General features: G+C 41.8%; 1 protein-coding gene across 1 annotated transcript in view; it reads left to right on the forward strand.

Moving 5' to 3' along the window:
* Nucleotides 1–14,926, forward strand: part of LOC126267423 (nephrin-like) — a 1,327,372-nt gene that overhangs the window by 429,146 nt on the left and 883,300 nt on the right. The window lies entirely within an intron of this gene.

A 14,926-nucleotide genomic window follows, 5' to 3' on the forward strand; every position in this document is an offset into this window, starting at 1 on the left:
ACCGGATGTCATATAACCCAACTAGCATCCGACCATGTCCAGCATCACGTAACACACAACAAATAGTAGCAACAGATAAAATAAAATCCCCAAACTGTATAAATGAAGCCGGCCGCGGTGGTCTAGCTGTTCTAGGCGCTCAGTCCGGAACAGCGCGACTGCTACGGTCGCAGGTTCGAATCCTGCCTCAGGCATGGATGTGCGTGATGTCCTTAGGTTAGTTAGGTTTAAGTAGTTCTAAGTTCTAGGGGATTGATGGCCACAGATGTTTAGTCCCATAGGGCTCAGAGCCATTTGAACCATTTTTTTTTGTAGAAATGAAAACAAACGAACACGCAATGTGAGAAAAACAATCCCAGAGGACATCAAGCCACCTGATACTGCAGCATAGTGTAACGTTCATGTGGTATGGTGGGGGCGAAGGTCTGGCAACCGCGAATGGCTGGTTTGTCTACAAGTATTTTGGATTACCTATCTCGTTAACCTCGTTCCACTGTTTCCTTGTAACCAGTTAATCACATATTAACTTTGAATAGAACATAGTGTTGTTCTTTATTTTAAGATTTAGATGGAAATCTTAAGGAGAAACGCCCTGGTGCAGCTTGGAGATGGCTATGAACTTACGTTTCGATCGAAATGATAGTCAGCAAGTCGTAACATGTAGATGCCTGTTAACATTCAACAGTGGCCATAGCTGAATGAATCACATTGCCTACCTCGTCCATACCACAAATGAAAGTCCCGATGGCCAACTCGAGCACGCGGTCAGCTGGTTCACACACAGATCAGTCGTCCTCTGATAAATGCCCCTCACTGTATCAAACCCATCACAGAATGTCTGACCATGTCTTGTTTCTTCTCTCAGTAACGAGTTTCGCTGATTGCGTTGTTACCCTCAGTGAAAGTGAAGAAGCATTACAAGATCTGTTGAGTGGAGTGAACAGTCTAATTGGAGAAAGGATGAAGTAACTAGAATGACGGAGTAGCTTCAATTCGAAATTGGTGATCACGAAGGAATTCTGTTACCTACAAAGAAAATATATTAATGGACTGAGATCCGCATCGATTGCGAAAAAACACCTAGTGTTTACCTAGGTTTCGGTGTAGATAACTACACCTTCTTCAGAACAATAAACTCAAAAGTGTCTATAAAGTCCTTTGTCAATAATTAAAAGCTCAGCATAGCTATATATTTATAAAAGAAAAAGATGACACATAAAAGTAGATGTGAACGAAGTCAAAAGAATAACTTAACTTAATGGTGTACACTCCACCTCACATCAGCATGTGTTCGATGGGCCGTGTCCCGTCGCAAACTGCGGCAACCAAACGCTTTACCAGGCATCTAACCACCAGGGATTGCGCTGACTCTTCTATTTTTGTTGTCTGCAATAATCAATTAACCCTATAAAAATTTGTAATAACCAAAGGAACATGGATGGCCCCAGTGCGGACTTCAGTGATAAATACGACTTCCCATGTGAAGGAAATCATATCACCACCACATAGATAAAGTAAGTGGCGCCACTTGTGATGCCAGCTAGATCTGACGTTAATTCAAAATACGATAAAACATTATCTAGCTGCTGCTAAAACATACATGCACAATTGTACGCTGTAGAGGATTGTGTATGGCCAATTTTATTTTACCATACATTAAGATCTTCCCATGTTGTATTCAGTGACTGAGAGTGGAAAGAACGACTGGAGACTGCACATATATATTAGTGGTATCTGTTATAGTCAATTTTTATTTCCACATTATGTCTATCTTAGTGACAAATACGATGAATAACATTACAGATGTAGTGCTATGAACTCGTACTTAATATTTTTAAATTAGTTTATCGCGGCATTTTATGTTTCTTTTATCCAGCGTGTGCCTGTTCCATATTTGTAACACTCCTGTGATAGTCCCCCCGTAAAGACACAAAAATAGTGAGTACGTATTAGGGCTACAGCGGATCGATCGATAGACCGACTCGTTAGGCAGCTGTTTCTCCATTCATGGTTTTAAAGTCATGCTGTGCAACGCAATTAAAGCATCACTTTTCCGAAACATCGCAGTTGTCTCTCTGTGCGACATTTAAATTACAAGGAAGGAAGATTGGATTGAACATGCCGTCGACATCGACGTCATTAGAGACTCAGTGCAAGCTCGAATGGTGTCAAGGATGGGGAAGAAAATCGGCCTTACCGTGTCAAAGGAACCGTTCGGTTATTTGCCGGGAGTGATTTGGGGAAACCATTGAAAACCTAAATCTGGATGGCCGGAGGCAGGTTTGAACCGTCGTCCTTGAGAATGCGAGTCCAGAAATTTGGCTCAAAGGTGGCTACAACCGTTCTCTCTAATAATGCAAAAGCTTGCCGTCCAACGACGAGATCGACGACCAATCAATCGGCAAAGTGTCTGCACATGGGAAAAGAAGGCCACAGCTCACAAGTTCATGTGAACTGTAAGGTGCATTGATGATATCTCACTGGCACCAAAATTGATCTCAGTTGCCTCGACGTGACCATGAACTTGTCACACGATGGAAAGCGTGACAAATCCTCCCCTCTTAGTCAAATTTTACCCCTTATTTTGACTATTCTGAGATGAAAGTCCGATTACAGAGACAGCCAGTCATTGATGAGTCGCCGCCACCGTAACTAGCACCCCTTTCAACACCTCTTGGGTTACGTATGCGACCAGCAGTCACAAGTTAAGCGACGTAGCGCCGCTCACCTCAGTGACGCCGGAACTACTGGCTGTCACATCGTAGCCTAGTAATCTGTAAGTGGCTGCCTCTGGACAGGTACATTTTGAAGTGCTCAACAGAGGTGCGCTTGTAGCACTGAGGATGTTGTTGAACTGGAGGTGGGCATGTGTTAGAGGGACGCTCTACCGTTTTATTCATGGGTGTGTCAATGTCGCATCCCCCAGTAGTCACGCCACAGGAGATCCAGAAACGGGTGACTGAAAAAGAATTAAACACCGTTTGCTGTTTCTGATCAGATTGAAATTTCGTCGAATGGTTTTCAACGGTTTCTAGAGGTTCCACTCTGCATATTTCAGCAACAAATGCGGTCACGCTAAGCTCCAGGTTCAGTGGTGTTGCAGGCCCACGACGTCCCTAGAGAATGGTCGATAAGGTTCTTCTGAGTTTGGGCCTCATTGTCAGCTATAAAATTTTGGAATTTTATAGTTGACGATGCGGCGCCAAACCCGTACGAATTTTATCGGCTGTTACAACGGCCGCGGAAGCATACGTTTACACCCTTAGAGAAAAGTTTAATCGTCTGTAAGGGGATTGGTGGGGTGGGGGGGGGGGGGGGAGAGAGGGGTGTCAGGAGGTGTCTAGTGTTTCCAAGTGCGCAATAAAACAATACCAATCGCTGGTATTTAGGTTTATTTGTAGGCTACCACTTTCGACGACACACTACGTCATCTTCAGGCCTACACAGTGAAGGTAATAACAGAGCAATAAGTACATATTAAAATACAGAGCATATTGTCTAAAAGATGCCAGTGCTGCATATTAATTTATGTAATTAAAATATATTTGTAGACAATATGCCCTGTATTTTGATATGTACTTATCGCTCTGTTATAGCGTTCACCGTATAGTCCTGAGGATGACAGTGCATCGTAGAAACTGGTAGCCTAGGAATAAAACTAAGTAACGGCGATTGGTATGTTTTATTGTATATTTATCAGCCGTAGTCCCATACTCCAGCCAGAAGATGGAGTTACATTAATGTCTAGAATGAGTTGCTTCATTGCCACCCCCTGAGGCAATTTCTTATCGATACTCAGCGCCGGTGTGTCCGAAATGGTTTGATCGGTCACCAATATGAAAACCGCGTCATGTCAGAGCTGGTACTGTAATTCTGACTTCCATCGCAGAGGTGCTAAAAGAAGAGTTGGAATGTGGGTGAGAGGGATGTGACCTTAAACCTCACATAGTTATCTGAGGTAAGGCCTCTTCCTCGCACGTGTCTACACGTTGTTCCTTGAAGCGTCGTCGAGCCCGGTGGCGGCGTCGCAGGCCGCCAAGCTTTTGCGTGATTACAGACGAATGTTACAATCACATTGCAACCAAATATTAACCTTTCGCGTCTAAATGGCACACAAATACAGTGTGACCCTCTCATTGTGTTGCGTAGTGTATATTTTAGCAAGTTAATGTTCGATCTTACACAGATCACTTTATGGTCGAACCCCCGTACTGTCACTTCATAGTCTGCAGAAGCACCTGCTCTCCAACCTTTATCCAGTCCTTAATAACACTTTCTATGACACTCAGACAGACCATTTATCGAACAGTGCAGACGAAATACAGTTTGTTACTCAAACAGCGCTGAAATACTGTTAGAGGGAGACAGTAAACTGCACTGTGGTAACAGAATGAGTAGAAACGCTTACATTCTGCACGCCATGTATAATAGGTAACCCGAAAAAAATGTGCGAATTATGTACGTTGTCCTGCTCATTTGCACGTTTGTTCAGATTCATTGAAAGTCTGTACGATCAAATTTGTTTGTCAAACAATTTAGTTTTAAATCTTCCTAGTAGATTGAAACAATATGCCAGACAGAGACTTGACCACAGTACCATGCCTGTCTCACAACCTGCCCTCACAGATTTAATTCCGCCGGCACCTACCTTACAAGCTCCACAGAAGCTATCGTGGATAAGTTAATGGAAATGAGCTCTGGAAGTAAAGGACATTGCGAAGAAATCTCTTATTCACACCCTAAGAGAGCTTGTTAATTAGAGACGTACTGGCGGAAGTATAGATGTTTGGCGGGGTGGTTGTTCGTGATCTACATCTACATTTATACTCCGCAACCCACCCAATGGTGTGTGGCGCAGGGCACTTTACGTGCCACTGTCATTACCTCCCTTTTCTGTTCCAGTCGCGTATGGTTCGCGGGAAGAACGACTGTCTGAAAGCCTCCGTGCGCGCTCGAATCTCTCTCATTTTACATTCGTGATCTCCTCGGGAGGTATAAGTAGGGGGAAGCAATATATTCATTACCTCATCCAGAAATGCACTCTCTCGAAACCTGGCGAGCAAGCTGCACCGCGATGCAGAGCACCTCTCTTGCAGAGTCTGCCACTTGAGTTTGCTAAACATCTCCGTAACGCTATCACGGTTACCAAATAACACTGACGAAACGCGCCGCTCTTCTTGGGATCTTCTCTATCTCCTCCGTCAACCCGATCTGGTACGGATACCACACTGATGAGCAATACTCAAGTATAGGTCGAACAAGTGTTTTTTAATCCATCTCCTTTGTTGATGGACTACATTTTCTAAGGACTCTCCCAATGAAGCTCAACCTGGCACCCGCCTTACCAACAATTAATTTTATATGATCATTCCACTTCAAATCGTTCCGCACGCGTACTCCCAGATATTTTGCAGAAGTAACTGCTACCAGTGTTTGTTCCGCTATCATATAATCATACAATAAAGGATCCTTCTTTCTATGTATTCGCAATACATTACATTTGTCTAAGTTAAGGGTCAGTTGCCACTCCCTGCACCAAGTGTCTACCCGCTGCAGATCTTCGGGCATCTCGCTACAATTTTCTAATGCTACAACTTCTCTGTATACTACAGCATCATCCGCAACTAGCCGCATGGAACTTCCGACACTATCTACTAGGTCATTTATATATATTGTGAAAAGCAATGGTCCAAAACACTCCCCTGTGGCACTCCAGAGGTTACTTTAACGTCTGTAGACGTCTCTCCATTGATAACAACATGCTGTGTTCTGTTTGCTAGAAACTCTTCAATCCAGCCACACAGCTGGTCTGATATTCCGTAGGCTCTTACTTTGTTTATCAGGCGACAGTGCGGAAGTGTATCGAACGCCTTCCGGAAGTCAAGGAAAATAGCATCTACCTGGGAGCCTGTATGTAATATTTATAGCTCAGTCGGTAAGACCATCTTCGGTGAACGGCGAGCTTCCCGGTTCGAGGCCTACTGTGGCAAACAGTTCTTTAAACTGCCAGAAAACTTTAAAACATTGCACACTGCGCAGCAGAGTAGGGAACCCATGTCAGTGTGACATTTAGATGTTTATAATATTGTGGTAATAATTGGGGTAAGTTTCGATTCGCTTCTTCATTTCCGATTTGAACGTAACAAGCTTTTTCCAGCTTGTACTACTACGAGAATGCCATCGGAGTTGCGTTTTACAGTGCTTGGCTTTGTCGCGATACAGATGCACCGTATACGAAACCCGTAAACTTTTACGTTTCACTCTGTTCCGTTCCTGAATCAGTGAGCGAGCTTCACGACGTATGCGAGCTCAGCCTGCAGCGTTTGTCTAGTGCCGAGTTTTTCATTTCGCCGCGGCCAGACATCTGTGAAGTCTTATTTGAATTTATATTGCAGGGCTTGTGTCCTACTTGTCGCTTTCTGTGAGTTGAGGAACGCACGCTGGAGGCCTTTGAGTGTGTGCAAACTTGACATAGTTTCCGAGCCGTGTTTGTCTCCATCCGTCGCCCTTTCGACCCACCCCTCCTCTTCCGCCTCTAGCAGACAAAAACACATTTCATTGTGTGCATTTCTTTTCTCCGATGCGAGACACGATGTAATGGTACTCTGTATTACTTACGTAAGAATGGGTTCATTAAATCTAAGTCCTGCTATTTGGGCACGAAAAACTTTTAACGAAACGGAGTTTTCTGCCATTAACAGTACTGTTAAAAAGCAGTTACTATTAAATTACATTTCACTTCTCCTGATATTACTTGCAAGTAGAACCATGTTCTATACTACGAAGACAAACTACTATTGCAACTCATTTCATTGATAAAATTCATAAGTATTGTATTTCTAATTACGTAGTCGAATTTATTATCTTGTTACTCGATCCAGACGCCATACAAATCTCTGCATCACATAACTGTACATCATTAAGTGATACTACTAAAACAGTAATTACAACAAAAACCACAACGCAATGAAATATGGTAGTTCAGAAGGAAGAGGTACGAGGTGCGTTACACGGGGAAATGTGGAGTCTGGAGAAGACGCAGCCTGGAGAAGACGAAACTGACGATGAAATGTGAAATGAAGAACTACAATAGGTGAGAGAAAGATTACACGAAAGGGGAGGTGAGTGGATGACCTTTAGCAGAAGAAGTGTGAAAATAAATAGAAGCGGGAAAATACAGAATATTCAGAATAGGTTATACAGGATGAAGGAGGAGATAATTCCGTAGAGATGAAGATATTACCAAAATTTAAGAAAAGATGGGGCTCAGCACCAAACAAGTCAATCGCGTAATGACTTAAACTGTAATTTCGTTCTGAACTTCTCAAACGGTCGTCCGGAAGCTTTTGTGTGACAAATATATCGTGATTATTCTTTACACATTCTTATAACGCTTTTGATAGCCTGTTAATATTCTTTCTGTTTCTGACGACGCTTAAAAACCGGAAGGCGATACAAATGCGTCTAGAGCATAGCTCTAGGCTTGGGATATGTATGAAAATGTGTTCGTATAGTCATCTTCAAAATTAGCTACAAGCAGAAGATGAGAAACAGGAACAGATAGCAAATTTAAATGACGAAGGGGACCAAGTTGTGTATCAGGTAAATAACACTACAGTTACTAAGATAGAGGTTGCAGTGAATCCGAGAGGATACAGCAAAGTTGTAGGGCCTCATGGAATCAGCGTAGTAATCCCAAAATATAAAGGATTATATTTACAACGACAGCTTTGGCACTTTTTAAATAAACGCTGAAAGACAACGGTGGTCCTTACTCGAATAAGACGGAGGAGGCGTTACAGTTCTACAGAAATGGAGGAAGAATGTCTGTGAGACTGTCAACGGTCAATCCTACTAAACGCTACTTTTGGACGCTAGGCAAGAATTATTAACAATGTAATGAGAAACTTGATTAAAGCCCTACTAAAGGGGGAAAAATGTCCTTGGACGATCCTGTAATGACAACGTTGCTAGTTAATTGAAAATAAACGATAACGCAACCTGGAGACTCACAACGAATTAATATATTAGGAAAAGCCTTTCGATAGACAAATAGAAGTAAGCTCGGAAACGTGATGGAAACAAGAGGATATGATAGACAGTGAAGACAGGATCAATAATGGTCAACAGAACGTGTGACAAAAGTTTATCGTCTCCCCTACTACATTAACCGGATATTTAGACAACATAGTAAGAAAATTAAAACGGGAAGCTTCACAAGGTGTCAAATTAATACCAGGATACACACACACACACACACACACACACACACACACACACACTGCTCTTTTCAGACGGCCAAATAATTATGTCCGTGACCAGTTAATAATGCTCCACTTAAACGGAATATGTAAGTATTATCATATACAGATTTCCAATACTCTTTAAAATAACACTAGATCAACAATCAGTTGAACAGGTTACACATATTTAACTTTTTGGCTGCGATTTTAGTTACGGATATGAAACCGACAGCACAATGATGTATGAGACAATCCACAAAAGACTGAGTAATAAGTGGAGGGGGAACACACTGCTGAAATTTTACAAAGTAATAGCAGCCCCTACTACAGAATATGGATGTGAAGCTTCGATATTAAATACAAAATACATTAGGAGAATTCCTCTGGCTGCAATTTAATTTTGAAGAAAATGTTAAATGATGTACACCCATAGACTCCTTTTTGTTTCTCGTGGATCATCAACCTTTCCTCCATGTCATCTCGATTAAACTGTTATATAAAAAATTGTTTCTTTCTTCTGCGTTTCCTGCATGTTGTATAAGAAATATTGAGGAACTCAATACACAAAAACGACTGCATTATTCAATTAGCGATGAAATATTATGCAACCCAGACGTAGATACGGTTTTTACGTATCACGTATTAGGATTAAGTTGTATGTGCGTTCTTATCTATAGTACTCTATTTAATTACACTATTTGCCACAGAGATAAAACATTGTGTTAAGCGGTTCGATTTCCCCACAGGAAAAGTAAATGTGTGAATAAGATTAATTTTTAATGATATTCATTAAATGATGCAGCAGATACAATACTAAAATTTTCATAAGTTGAAACTTATCTTATGTATTGTATAGTGTCGGTTATTGAAGGTCACCATAAGGGTGGTCTTTAGCTATATGCAATTTTAAGCAAGTTGGAGTTTTGATTCTCCCACCCCTCTAGAGCCTGTGATAAGTTTTATCACAATCTAATAAATTCTAGGCTCCATTCAAAACCCACTGCAGCTGGAACATAGAATCTGTAACACCTCTTTTCATCAAGATGCATTGTATTCTTCCTTATCTCGACTGTATGCTTGTCTTATGTGAGAGTAATGTATGCAGCAAAAAACTGTTCAAAAACTGAATGGTCAGTAGGCATAGATGAAGTACCAATGTGTGTACTGAAAGAGTGCTTAGAGATTATAAAAGGCCCTTAACAAATATGATAAGTGAATCCTTCACATCGTCAGCTTGTTGTTGACAGCTGAAACATAGCACATTTTTTTTATTAGTTGCAACAAAATTGAGCGGTGGAAGTTAAACTTTTAGAAAGCTGAGAAATAAGGACCACCCGAGTCAGCGAGAATGACTAGAGTAATTCATTGTGTCCTCATGGGTAGCATAGTATCAAACCAAACTTTACAAGGGTTACAGTAATTAGAGCAAGGACTCCACAAAGACACAGTTTCTTTTGTAACAGCACTACACGTATTAGCTGAATTATCATCAACCTTCCTCGGCTGCGGGTCTTTTATAAGGCATCAGAGCGTGGAGCAAGATTTTGGGCATTGTATGCATTGAGTGCTGCATAGATAAGTCCTAGGAGAATGACATAGGCACTTTCGTACTGATCAGGCAGACATAAAAAATTAATTGTAAAGGTAAAAATTTTTTCTTTGAGTAGTTATTTGTATTTAGCAGCCTGACTGCATGCACGCCCTTGTTAATCGTAAACTGATATGTGTTACAGAGGAATTTCTTACATTTAAAAATATGAAATGTTGAATGTCCGCGAGTATTGATTACAATGGAAGATTAAAAGGTTTAACTTAAATTCTTTTAGCCCCCAGTTATATACCAGGTGCATTCAAGTTCTAAGGCCTCTGATTTTTTTTCTCCGGACTGGAAAGAGATAGAAACATGCGCATTGTTTTAAAATGAGGCCACGTTCATTGTCAATACGTCCCAGAGATGGAAACACCGTACGGCAGATGGAATTTTACCGCCAGCGGCGAGAATGAGAACTGTTTTAAATACTTAAAATGGCGGCGTTTTCCTTACTTGAACAGCGTGCAATCATTCGTCTTCTGAATTTGCCTGGTGTGAAACCAATTGAAATTCATCGACAGTTGAAGGAGACATGTGGTGATGGAGTAATGGATGTGCCGAAAGTGCGTTCGTGGGTGCGACAGTTTAATGAATGCAGAACATCGTGTGACAACAAACCGAAATAACCTCGGGCTCGCACAAGCTGGTCTGACGACATGATCGAGAAAGTGGAGAGAATTGTTTTGGGGGATCGCCGAATGACTGTTGAACAGATCGCCTCCAGAGTTGGCATTTCTGTGGGTTCTGTGCACACAATCCTGCATGACGACCTGAAAATGCGAAAAGTGTCATCCAGGTGGGTGCCATGGATTCTGAGCGACGACCACATGGCTGAACGTGTGGCATGTTGCCAAGCAATGTTGAAGCGCAACGACAGCATGAATGGGACATTTTTTCGTCGTTTGTGACAATGGATGAGACGTGGATGCCATTTTTAAATCCAGAAACAAAGCGCCAGTCAGCTCAATGGAAGCACACAGATTGACCGCCACCAAAAGAAATTCGGGTAACCTACAGTGCTGAAAACATGATGGTGTCCATGTTCTGGGAGAGCGAGGGCGTAATCCTTACCCATTGCGGTCCAAACGGCACTACGGTAACAGGTGCCTCCTACGAAAATGTTTTGAAGAACAAATTCCTTCCTGCACTGCAACAAAAACGTCCGGGAAGGGCTGCGCGTGTGGTGTTTCACCAAGACAACGCACCCGCACTTCGAGCTAACGTTACGCAACAGTTTCTTCGTGATAACTTTATCAAGAGAAAGAAAACTGGCGTTCTACGGATCGGAGCGTGGAATGTCAGATCCCTTAATCGGGCAGGTAGGTTAGAAAATTTAAAAAGGGAAATGGATAGGTTAAAGTTAGATATAGTGGGAATTAGTGAAGTTCGGTGGCAGGAGGAACAAGACTTCTGGTCAGGTGACTACAGGGTTATAAACACAAAATCAAATAGGGGTAATGCAGGAGTAGGTTTAATAATGAATAGGAAAATAGGAATGCGGGTAAGCTACTACAAACAGCATAGTGAACGCATTATTGTGGCCAAGATAGATACGAAGCCCACACCTACTACAGTAGTACAAGTTTATATGCCAACTAGCTCTGCAGATGATGAAGAAATTGAAGAAAAGTACGATGAAATAAAAGAAATTGTTCAGATAGTGAAGGGAGACGAAAATTTAATAGTAATAGGTAACTGGAATTCGAGTGTAGGAAAAGGGAGAGAAGGAAACATAGTAGGTGAATATGGATTGGGGCTAAGAAATGAAAGGGGAAGCCGTCTAGTAGAATTTTGCACGGAGCACAACTTAATCATAGCTAACACTTGGTTTCAGAATCATGAAAGAAGGTTGTATACGTGGAAGAACCCTGGAGATACTAAAAGGTATCAAATAGATTATATAATGGTAAGACAGAGATTTAGGAACCAGGTTTTAAGTTGTAAGACATTTCCAGGGGCAGATGTGGACTCGGACCACAATCTATTGGTTATGACCTGTAGATTAAAACTGAAGAAACTGCAAAAATGTGGGAAATTAAGGAGATGGGCCCTGGATAAAGTGAAAGAACCAGAGGTTGTACAGAGTTTCAGGGAGAGCATAAGGGGACAATTGACAGGAATAGGGGAAAGAAATACAGTAGAAGAAGAATGGGTAGCTCTGAGGGATGAAGTAGTGAAGGCAGCAGAGGATAAAGTAGGTAAAAAGACGAGGGCTGCTAGAAATTCTTGGGTAACAGAAGAAATATTGTATTTAATTGATGAAAGGAGAAAATATAAAAATGCAGTAAATGAAGCAGGCAAAAAGGAATACAGACGTCTCAAAAATGAGATTGACAGGAAGTGCAAAATGGCTAAACAGGGATGGCTAGAGGACAAATGTAAGGATGTAGAAGCTTATCTCACTAGGGGTAAGATAGATACTGCCTACAGGAAAATTAAAGAGACCTTTGGAGAGAAGAGAACCACGTGTATGAATATCAAGAGCTCAGATGGCAACCCAGTTCTAAGCAAAGAAGGGAAGGCAGAAAGGTGGAAGGAGTATATAGGAGGTTTATACAAGGGTGATGTACTTGAGGACAATATTATGGAAATGGAAGAGGATGTAGATGAAGACGAAATGGGAGATACGATACTGCGTGAAGAGTTTGACAGAGCACTGAAAGACCTGAGTCGAAACAAGGCCCCCGGAGTAGACAACATTCCATTAGAACTACTGACGGCCTTGGGAGAGCCAGTCATGTCAAAACTCTACCAGCTGGTGAGTAAGATGTATGAGACAGGCGAAATACCCTCAGACTTCAAGAAGAATATAATAATTCCAATCCCAAAGAAAGCAGGTGCTGACAGATGTGAAAATTACCGAACTATCAGTTTAATAAGTCACAGCTGCAAAATACTAACGCGAATTCTTTACAGACGAATGGAAAAACTGGTAGATGCGGACCTCGGGGAGGATCAGTTTGGATTCCGTCGAAATGTTGGAACACGTGAGGCAATACTGACCTTACGACTTATCTTAGAAGAAAGATTAAGAATAGGCAAACCTACGTTTCTAGCATTTGTAGACTTAGAGAAAGCTTTTGACAATGTTGACTGGAATACTCTTTTTCAAATTCTAAAGGTGGCAGGGGTAAAATACAGGGAGCGAAAGGCTATTTACAATTTGTACAGAAACCAGATGGCAGTCATAAAAGTCGAGGGGCATGAAAGGGAAGCAGTGGTTGGGAAGGGAGTGAGACAGGGTTGTAGCCTCTCCCCGATGTTATTCAATCTGTATATTGAGCAAGCAGTAAAGGAAACAAAAGAAAAATTTGGAGTAGGTACTAAAATTCATAGAGACGAAGTAAAAACTTTGAGGTTCACCGATGACATTGTAATTCTGTCAGAGACGGCAAAGGACTTGGAATAGCAGTTGAACGGAATGGACAGTGTCTTGAAAGGAGGATATAAGATGAACATCAACAAAAGCAAAACGAGGATAATGGAATGTAGTCAAATTAAATCGGGTGATGCTGAGGGAATTAGATTAGGAAATGAGACACTTAAAGTAGTAAAGGTGTTTTGCTATTTAGGAAGTGAAATAACTGATGATGGTCGAAGTAGAGAGGATATAAAATGTAGACTGGCAATGGCAAGGAAAGCGTTTCTGAAGAAGAGAAATTTGTTAACATCGAATATAGATTTATGTATCAGGAAGTTGTTTCTGAAAGTATTTGTTTGGAGTGTAGCCATGTATGGAAGTGAAACATGGACGATTACTAGTTTGGACAAGAAGAGAATAGAAGCTTTCGAAATGTGGTGCTACAGAAGAATACTGAAGATAAGGTGGATAGATCACGTAACTAATGAGGAGGTATTGAATAGGATTGGGGAGAAGAGAAGTTTGTGGTACAACTTGACTAGAAGAAGGGATCGGTTGGTAGGACATGTTTTGAGGCATCAAGGGATCACAAATTTAGCTTTGGAGGGCAGCGTGGAGGGTAAAAATCGTAGAGGGAGACCGAGAGATGAGTACACTAAGCAGATTCAAAAGGATGTAGGTTGCAGTAGGTACTGGGAGATGAAGCAGCTTGCACAGGATAGAGTAGCATGGAGAGCTGCATCAAACCAGTCTCAGGACTGAAGACAACAACAACAACAACAACAATAACTTTGAAGTGATTCCTCGTGCTCCCTACTCAACTGACCTGCTCCTACTGACTATTGGCTTTTTCCAACAATGAAAGGCACTCTCCGTGGCCGCACATTCACCAGCCGTGCTGCTATTGCCTCAGCGATTTTCCAGTGGTCAAAACAGACTCCTAAAGAAGCCTTCGCCGCTGCCATGGAATCATAGCTTCAGCGTTGTGAAAAATGTGTACGGATGCAGGGCGATTATGTCGAGAAGTAACGCCAGTTTCATCGATTTTGGGTGAGTAGTTAATTAGAAAAAAAATCGGAGGCCTTAGAACTTGAATGCACCTCGTATTTCTGATTTGTATGGTTCGAAATTAATTCTGTATTATTAATATTCTTTTGGTACGTCTACGACTACGTCTACATAGACACTTAGCAAGCCACCATACGTTGTGTGACGGAGGGTATAATGTACCACTACTTGTCATTTCCATTCCTGTTGAATTCGCCAAAAGAGCGGAGGAAAAACGGCTGTCTCTACGTCTCCATACGAGCCTCAATTTCTCGTATCTTCTCTTCGTGGTCCTTACGCTCGATGGTGTTGGCGGCGGTAGAATAGTACGGCAGTCAGCTTCAAACGGCAGTTCCCTAAATTTTCTCAATATTATTACTCAAAAAGAATGTCACCTTCCCTCCAGAGATTCCGATTTGAATTCCCGAAGCATCCCCGCAACACTTACGTGTTGAACCTACCAGTAACAAATTCAGCACACCGCCTCTGAATGGCTTCACTGTCTTCCTTCAATCCAACCTTGTACGTGTTCCAAATACTCGAGAAGTACTCAAGAAGAGGTCACACCAGCGTCCTATAAGCTGTCCCCTTTACATGTGAACCACCCTTACCTAGAAAGCCTCGCAATAAACTGAAGTCTACCATTCGCCATCCCTACCAAAATTTTCACTTTCTCGTTCCACT

The sequence above is a fragment of the Schistocerca gregaria genome, chromosome 4 (assembly GCF_023897955.1).
Source record: "Schistocerca gregaria isolate iqSchGreg1 chromosome 4, iqSchGreg1.2, whole genome shotgun sequence".
In the NCBI taxonomy this organism is placed as follows: Eukaryota; Metazoa; Arthropoda; class Insecta; order Orthoptera; family Acrididae; genus Schistocerca; species Schistocerca gregaria.